The sequence below is a fragment of the Castanea sativa genome, chromosome 12 (assembly GCF_040712315.1).
Source record: "Castanea sativa cultivar Marrone di Chiusa Pesio chromosome 12, ASM4071231v1".
Taxonomy (NCBI): Eukaryota; Viridiplantae; Streptophyta; class Magnoliopsida; order Fagales; family Fagaceae; genus Castanea; species Castanea sativa.
The window spans coordinates 1,962,579-1,970,749 of NC_134024.1; the positions used below are offsets into that span (position 1 = coordinate 1,962,579).

The 8,171-nt window shown below is 44.0% G+C and overlaps 1 pseudogene; it reads left to right on the plus strand.

The window, feature by feature from the left end:
- The first annotated feature begins 973 nt into the window (after window positions 1–973).
- On the plus strand, window positions 974–3,217 carry LOC142619454 (disease resistance protein RPM1-like; annotated as a pseudogene).
- The last annotated feature ends 4,954 nt before the right edge of the window (window positions 3,218–8,171 follow it).

Genomic DNA, 8,171 nt, shown 5'->3' on the forward strand with positions numbered 1-8,171 from the left:
GCGCGTGGCTGCTCGAATCGGCGCGTGGAGGCGCGTGGGCGCGTGACCTTCAGTGCAGAAACTTTGGGCAACGCATGAGGGTGCGTGGAGACTCCGATGACTGTGAGGTTTTCACGAAAAGATAGATCGGAGCAAGACGATCTTCGTGGTACCTTCGGAAAATTTTTCGGAGCAATATTCACGGCGGTGCCGAAAAAGGCAGTGGTCTTTGCAGTGTTCGGACTCCTCAACGGCGGCTGCTGCAGGTCCAGAACCTAAGGACGATGTCTGGAAGACTCGAAGGTTCAACGGCAAAAGGCTGCGGCAGTTGTTGTGACAGCGGAAGCAATATTGAGAATGGAGTTACACCAATAAAGACAAGACTGCTAAGAAAAGGTCAGAGCAGTGGCTCTGATACCATGTTAGAAATATTGAATTCAATAGTATTGTATTTCTCACTAAAATAATATACATGAGTGCCTTTATATAGGAGGCATATGAGTGTTGTACAAGTAAATATGAGTGCAGTACAAGTAGTACAATGTGTGCTCTACAAGTAAGTGATCTAGATGGGCCAAGCCCACATATGAGTGTACGTTAACAATTAAAATGTTCTGTTTTTAAAAAAAATGAAAATGTTGCCAGCAACAAATAGAAATATTTCTCTGTTTAATTTAGATAAGTACAATGATCATTGTTTACTTTAAATAAATATAAAAATCATTGTATCTACACCACTTATCCCCCAAAAAATAAAAGAGAAAATAATCATTCTTCAACTTAACTGACGTACTGGCACACTTCTTGAGAATTAGAATACTTTCATGCATTATGTTTCTCACCTCTATTCTTTGGTTGTGTAGGTCTCTGAGCTAGGACCAGCGGGCAACAAGTCAAAGCATGCACTCTCTTTCTCATTGATGTGATATAATTGGAAGAAAGGGAGCCTAAAAACTTGGCCACTATGCTAGAAGCAGGAGTTTGAACTGTGAAGTTAAAAATGGATCAGGATGTAGTGAAACTCTTGACTGACAATATCATTTCAATTCTTTCAACTGAAGCACCGTCGTTATGGGGGACTCGTGACGCAATTGAAGATATCAAGGATGAGTTGATAAGCATGCAATTGTTCTTAGTAGATGCTGATAGAAAGGGAGTAGGGAGTGAAGGAGAGAAAAATTGGGTGGCAATTGTGAGAGACATGGCATATGATGTTGAAGACATTATTGATAAGTTCATGTATCACATGAATCGCCAACGAATTGGGGGTCAATATTCCTGGATCCTTCACCACAGCATTTACTTTCCAAAAAATCTCTGGGTGAGGCGTCAAACAGCCACCAAGATACAAAAAATTAATGGGAAAATCAAGGGGGCCATACTAGAGAGAAACCAAAGATATGGTATTGATCGTATAGAGGGAACTAGTTCTAAAGATAAACAGAAATGGGTGGTGCGTTATGCTGAATCATCTCTTTTTTTTAAAGAAGACGAACTTGTAGGGATTGAAAAGAAAAGGCAATTGATAATGGATTGGTTGATGGATGGAGAACCACATCTGACTGTCATTTCGATAGTTGGGATGGGAGGTTCAGGCAAGACCACACTAGCTGCCAACATCTACAACAATGAAGATGTAAAGAAACATTTTGACTGTTGTGCATGGATCACAATTTCCCAAGCATATGAATTAGAAGACATGTTGAGGAGATTGATTAAGGAATTCCACGAGTCAAGGAAGGAAACAAATCCAGCAGACTTGAATTCCATGAACTACAGACTGTTAGTAAAAACACTGGTGAATTATTTAGAGAAAAAAAGGTATCTACTTGTCCTAGATGATGTTTGGGACACAAACCTCTTAGATGAAATAAAGGTATCACTTCGAGATAGTTGTTTTGGGAGTAGAATCATCCTTACAACTCGAAAAGAAGATGATGTAGCTTGCCATCAAATGGGAGGTAGAACTCATTTTTCGAAGCATGCTTCAAGTTGTAGAAAGGAATGAATTTGGAAGGCCAAAGAGATGTAAAATGCATGATATTCTGCGGGAGATTGCTCTATCAATATCAGAGAGAGAGAAGATTGGTGTTGTACATGTTGGAAGAGAAGAAATGACAGATTACGAAGCACGCCGCATTTCAATTCACAAAACCGATGGAGAAGTCAAATCATTTATGGGTATGTCAAAGCTCCGTTCTTTTCTTGTTTTTAACAAGTCGTTGAAAACATTGCCTTCAAGAAGTAAAATGTTAAGGGTTCTAGATTTGGAGGATGCTCCCATTGATGAATTGCCTGATGAAGTATTCAAATTATTCAACTTAAGATATTCGAATTTAAGGGGAACTTTACTTAAGAAACTCCCAAATTCCATAGGGAGGCTCCTTAATCTTCAAACCTTGGACATCATGGACACACAAATAAAGGCCCTTCCTCATGGAATTGGAAAGTTGCAAAGCTTGAGACATCTAATTCTACACCAACATATTGGAAATTAGAATGATTTCAAATTTGTTATTGGACCGCGAATAGCATCAAATATCTGTAGATTAAAAAATTTGCAAGCTGTGACATATTTAGAAATAAAAGGTGACTTGTTGAAACAGATTCGGAGCATGACTCAGCTCACCTCGATCGTTCTTTCAAATGTGAAAGCAGCAGATGAGATGGACTTATGTGATTCAATTCATAACATGAAGGTTATGCGCTACTTGTGTGTCATGGTTACAAATGCGGAGGAAACCCTCCGTATGGATGCACCTTTATCTCCTCCTACCAACCTTCAAAAGCTTGTTCTGGCTGGAAAACTAGAAAAGGTGCCACTGTGGTTTCATTCACTTCAAAGCCTCACATATTTGTATCTGCATTGGTCGAGACTGGAAGAAGATTTACTCCCTCAAATTGCTGCTTTGCCCCATTTGAGACGTCTTGCCCTTACTAATGCCTATGTTGGAAAACAGCTATGTTTCAGTACAGGCTTTCTTAAGCTTACAAGTTTGGGTATTCGTAATTTCCCTCAATTGAATGAGATAATAATAGAAAAGGGGGTGATGCCCAATCTGAAATCCCTATATATATTATCAGTTGTATGCAGTTAAACACAGTGCCCAAGGGCATTGAATACCTTCAAAATCTCCAAGAACTAATTTTGGAATTTGTCTTAATGGAACTTCAAAATCGCATTGAAGGAGATGGAAGCGTGGATTTTCCAAAGGTGCAGCACATCCCAAATATCTAGATCCGTTAGAAATCCGAAAAGTTTAATGAAGGTAGCTTCTCATGTCTATCTGTTATATTATATTATTAATTCACTTTGAAATGGAACTAATGTTTTTTGACATGAAAAATAAGTAATCTTTTCTAATGATTGATTTTACTTTACCGTATCTCTATTTTTTTTCCCTGGGGTACCGTAGAATCAGGCTCACTAATGCTTTCTACTGCTTGATTGCTTGTAGTTTTTTTTTAGCTACCATCTTGGCATAAGCACATCAAGTTCCTCAAAACAGATAGAATTAGTTTCTGGGGTCTAACTCTTAATGCTATGTGGGTATGCAAAGCCTACCATATGTTTGAGGAAAGTCCTCTGTGGATGTTGTGTAATTGGAAGATACAAATGGTGACTTATGTGATGGGACTGACGAAGTTAAGCATAGACGAAGCTGCCTTCATGGACGAACATGACCAGTATCCGCGTCATCAGAAAGAGTTAATGCCATTCAATACTGCCAATAAAGCCCCAACCGTTACGAGACCAGCTGGACGAACCGATGGAAACACATTAAAGTCCATAACTCCACTAGAGACGTTATCAGGGGAGTCATTAACACCCCAACGGCTATAATCCCCAAGGGTATATAAAACCCTCACAACACCAATACAAGGTACAGAGACAGCATTACAACCTGAACTAATTTATTATTGATATTTCAATTATTGCCTTCTTTCATACTGACTTTGCCATCGGAGGCGTTGTGGCAGGCACCGCACCGGTGACCACTTGAATAAGTTCTTACTCCCGCAGGTTCGTCAGAGTACTGCCAGGAACCATCTGGATGAATTCCAGGGAAACTGACGAGATACTACTTCATCAGTTTGGCGCCGTCTGTGGGAACGATTTTCTCATACAACAAGAACGTGGTTCCTACCAGCTCCAGATGGAATCCAACCAGGACTCAGCGACCTTGGCACAGCAAGTCCGAAATCTCACGGCCACCATCGAAGAACTTACCAGACAGAATCAGGAGATGAGACAGAGGTTACAGCAAGAGGAGAACCGGTCAAGAGCTGTCCAAGAGGACGAAGGGGATAGCCATGGAAGGAGTGACCGACGGAGAACGGTAACCCCAGAGGAACAGCATTCCGACATCCTCCAAGAGATGAGAAAGGAGATGGATGAATTAAGAAATGCCATCAAAGAAAAGACCGATCGAAGCCTAGATAAAATGGTCAGAGCGACGGACTCCCCTTTTACCATGGCAGTCTTAGAACGACCGGTACCAGCGAAATTTTGGCTGCCTCAGCTTGAGCCTTTTGACGGGCTCAAGGATCCCCAAGATCACCTTAATACCTTCAAGACGACCTTAGGCCTTCAACAGCCCCCTGATGAGATCATGTGTCGTTCTTTCCCCACTATGCTGAAGGGAGCTGGACGAGAATGGTTCACAAGATTGCCCACCTCATCCATCGACAACTTTGAGCAGTTAAGTAATGCCTTCCTGCGCCATTTTGTCGGGGGGCAACGCCCCAAGAGGCCAGCGGATCACCTACTCACTATTAAGCAAGGAGAGAGGGAGACCTTACGGTCGTACGTAAAACGCTTCACTCGAGAGACCCTAGAGGTGGACGACGCGGACGATAAGGTCCAGCTGACGACATTTAAAGCAGGGCTTAAGTCCAGAGAATTCGTCGTCTCGTTAGTAAAGAATCCGCCCCGGACAATGGCGGAGATGCTGTTGAAAGCTCAAAAGTACATGAATGCCGAGGATGCACTAGCGGCCATCATAGACGAGGAAAAGCCAAAGAAGGAAGGAAGGAAGGAGGATGAACGCAGGGGACAAAAGAGGGAGCGCCCAAGCCACCGAGGAGGTGACATTGACAGACAAAAAGACGAGAAAGCTCCTCGACCGGTAAAATTCACACCTCTAATTATGCCTGTTGACAAGATTTTGACGCAGATCCAAGATCAACACCACCTAAAATGGCCAAGACCCTTGCACTCGTCACCAAGCATGCGTGACAAAAGTAAATACTGCCGATTCCACAAGGATCACGGCCATTACACGGAGGATTGCCGAGACCTGAAAGGGCAGATAGAAGAATTGATACGAAAAGGAAAGCTTCAAAAGTACGTAAAAAAAGGGGACTCCAGCAGCTTCAGGAAGGGCGGCACGAGCCAACACGAGTCCTCTTCCAAGAATGAGATTCGCCCATCTCAACCACAAGATGTGATCGGGGAGATAAGCAAAATAGCAGGAGGACCTTTCATGGGGGGATCATACAAGTCCCTCAAGAAAGCATGCTAGAGGCAAGTAAACAGTGTCCATATGGAACCCCTATTGAAGCAAAGGCGGACGAACCAAGATATATTCTTCAGCGAAGAGGACGCAAGGGAAGTAAGGCAGCCCCATAACGACCCTCTGGTGATAGCACTCATAATTGAAGGGTTCAACACTAAGAGGATCCTCGTCAACAACGGTAGCTCCGCAGACATCATGTACCTATCGGCCTTCCAACAGTTGAAGCTAGGTCCTGGTAGATTGCGCCCGTTCGAGTCCCCCCTCGTCAGCTTTAGCAGTGACAGAGTATATCCCAAGGGCATTGTAATGCTAAAAGTCACAATAGGCGCCTACCCGAAGCAGCAGACCCGTCATTTGGACTTCTTAGTGGTAGATTGCCCTTCTTCGTACAATGTGATCATTGGGAGACCCACGCTCAACCGGTGGAAAGCAGCAACGTCCACCTACTGCCTAAAGATAAAATTCCTAACCGAAGACGGAGTCGGTGAGGTAAAAGGAGACCAAGTTTTGGCCAGAGAATGCTACCAAGCCGTGTTGGCTGCAGGAGAAAACCACACATGGACGATCGAGAGAGAAAAAGAAGACAACATGGAAGCCCTGGAAACGGTGGAACTCGTTGAGGGGGAAAAGTCAAAAGTGACGAGGATAGGTACGACCATGAGCCCCAAGAAGAGGAATGAACTCGTCCATTTCCTTAAGGGAAATTTGGACGTATTTGCATGGAGTCACGAAGATATGCCGGGTATACCACACCAGGTAATTCAGCACGAGTTGAAGACGGACCCCGAGAAAAAACCCGTCCAACAAAAACGACGGGTCTTTGCCCTCGAACGAAACCAAGCAATCACGGAAGAAGTTAATAGGTTGTTGCAGGCAGACTTCATCCGAGAAGTTTACTATCCCGAATGGCTGGCCAACGTCGTGCTGGTGAAGAAAGCAAATGGATAGTGGAGAATGTGCGTGGACTTCACGGACCTGAACAAGGCTTGCCCGAAGGATAGTTTTCCCCTGCCGAGGATAGATCAGTTGGTAGACTCAACGGCTAGACATAAGTTGCTAACATTCATGGATGCGTTTTCAGGTTACAACCAGATAAAGATGGCTAAGGAAGATCAGGAAAAAACTGCTTTCATCACAAGCCAAGGACTCTACTGCTATAAGGTAATGCCCTTCGAACTGAAGAACGCAGGAGCAATGTACCAAAGACTGGTAAACAAGATGTTCAGCAAGCAAATTGGGAGAAATATGGAGGTATATGTGGACGATATGCTCGTCAAGAGCAAAGAAGAGTTGATTCACCTGGACGACCTGGGAGAGACATTTAATACCCTCCGAAAATACCAGATGAAGCTGAATCCTAGTAAGTGCGTGTTCGGGGTAGCTTTAGGAAAGTTCTTAGGATTCGTGGTATCCCAAAGGGGAATAGAAGCAAATCCAAAGAAGGTGCAAGCAATACTCAGCATGGCATCACCCAAGACTGTCAAGGAAGTCCAAAAGCTCACGGGAAGGATAGCTGCACTCAATAGGTTCGTCTCTAAAGCAACAGACAAATGTCTCCCATTTTTCAAAACATTAAAGCAAGCTTTCTCCTGGACTGATGAATGTGAAGCAGCCTTTCAAGAGCTCAAGCGTTACCTCCGTAGCCCGCCCATCTTGAGTCCCTCAAAAACAGGGGAAAGCCTTTATTTATACCTAGCAGCATCAGCCACGGTCGTCAGTGCGGCCTTAATTCGAGAGGAAGATAAGAAGCAGCTCCCAGTTTACTATGTCAGTCAAGCCTTCCAAGGAGCAGAGGCCAGATATCCCAGGATTGAGAAGATCGTTTTCGCCTTAATAGTGGCTTCACAAAAGCTACGACCATACTTTGAAGCACACCCTATCCTTGTAATGACGGATCAACCTATTAGGAAATCCATGAACAGGCCTGAAGCAGCTGGGAGAATGGTCTAATGGGCAATCGAGCTCAGCCAGTTCGACATCGAATACCATCCCAGAACGGCCATCAAAGCGCAAGCTCTAGCAGACTTCATAGCGGAGTTCACCCTTCCAGAAGATGATGACGGCAAAGACGAGGTGGAACAGTGGACGATTCAGACTGACGGATCATCAACCCAAAAGAGGGGAGGAGTAGGGGTCATTATAAACACCCCCAATGGAGAAAAACTCCAATATGGAGTCCAATTAAAATTCCCGGCAACCAACAACGAGGTTGAGTACGAAGGCATACTGACGGGACTAAGACTCGGCCAAGCTCTTAGGATTAAGAACTTGCTTATTCAGAGTGACTCTAAGCTGGCAATAGGGCAGATCAGGGAAGAGTATGAGGCGAAAGAAGAGAGGATGCAGAAGTACCTCAAGCTGATTAAACATTTAGCCTGTGGGTTCGATAAGCTGGATTTCGTTCGGATCCCGAGAGACCGGAATGCTGCGGCAGATGAGATCGCCAAAATGGCCTCGTTTGAAGAAGAACCAACGAACAGTGAAATTCTCATGGAGATTCAGAAACACCCCAGCATCGAAGAAGTCCCAGTATTATCCATCCAGAGCATAGGTGGTTGGATGGCACCGATCGTCTCATACCTTCGAGACGGGCATCTCCCTCGTGACTCAGTGGAAGCCAGGAAGATTAAAGCAAGAGTGGCCAGATTTACAATTTTGAATGATACCTTATAC